The following is an 810-nucleotide window of genomic DNA, read 5'->3' on the forward strand; positions in this document are numbered from 1 at the left end:
CTTCTTTCAGGTTAGGTTTGATGGCTATATTATCAAGCAAACCAACTTTATTTATTCTTTATCACTATCCACACTTCTATTTATAAATAATTTCTGTATAGTGAGGTAAAGAAAGCTCTGTTCAGGAAAAAAAAAATATATCATTGGTACCACAGGTATAGAAAATTTGTCTTTGGCAGAAGAGTATAAAGGTAGTTTTCAATGCTTTTCATAGCTTGAATAACTGAGAATCAAGTAGTGGAGAATGGAGGCTCATACCTATAATTCTAGCAGCTGGAAGGCTAGGATCTGAGGATGTTAAATGGTAAAAGAGCCCTGCCACTAGAGGGGATGCACGTGTGGCTACTCTGTCACATGTGTGTCAGTAGGTGACAGAGAAGAAAGAGCTTATGTCTACACTAGATGTTCTGACTTGGAACATCTGAATGATTAGCAGCCTAATACTCCTTGGGGAAAAAAAAAAGAGTCTGAGATGACCACCAGTGCAGTACCAGAGAGGTCTAAGTGGGCTCCCAGAATGGTGAACAAGTCAAAGGCTAGAAGAACCCCACCTAGGACCTTCGGCTGGAGTGAGATTAAGATGGACAACCCTCCCAAGGGGCCACGCCTACAGGCTGAGTGAGTACGGAGACTGAGATACCAATGGACAGCAACACGGGGGCTGTACAAGGAGCTAGCCTGGACTGTACAGGGAGCTAACCAGTCCAGTATTGTGCAGTCCTGGGGCAGGCAGACCATGATCTAGATGACCCCTACACAGCACCATTAAACATGAGCAAAGCAGAACACTCTTGTGACAATTCTAGAGAT

General features: G+C 43.6%; 1 non-coding gene across 1 annotated transcript; it reads left to right on the top strand.

Annotated features, from left to right (window-relative positions):
* The first annotated feature begins 314 nt into the window (after positions 1 to 314).
* Positions 315 to 445, top strand: Gm24580. The gene has a single exon (XR_003947707.1). It is a non-coding gene; the product is annotated as a small nucleolar RNA SNORA17 (small nucleolar RNA).
* Positions 446 to 810: the final 365 nt, after the last annotated feature.

The sequence above is a fragment of the Mus musculus genome, chromosome 8, assembly GCF_000001635.26.
Source record: "Mus musculus strain C57BL/6J chromosome 8, GRCm38.p6 C57BL/6J".
Taxonomy (NCBI): Eukaryota; Metazoa; Chordata; class Mammalia; order Rodentia; family Muridae; genus Mus; species Mus musculus.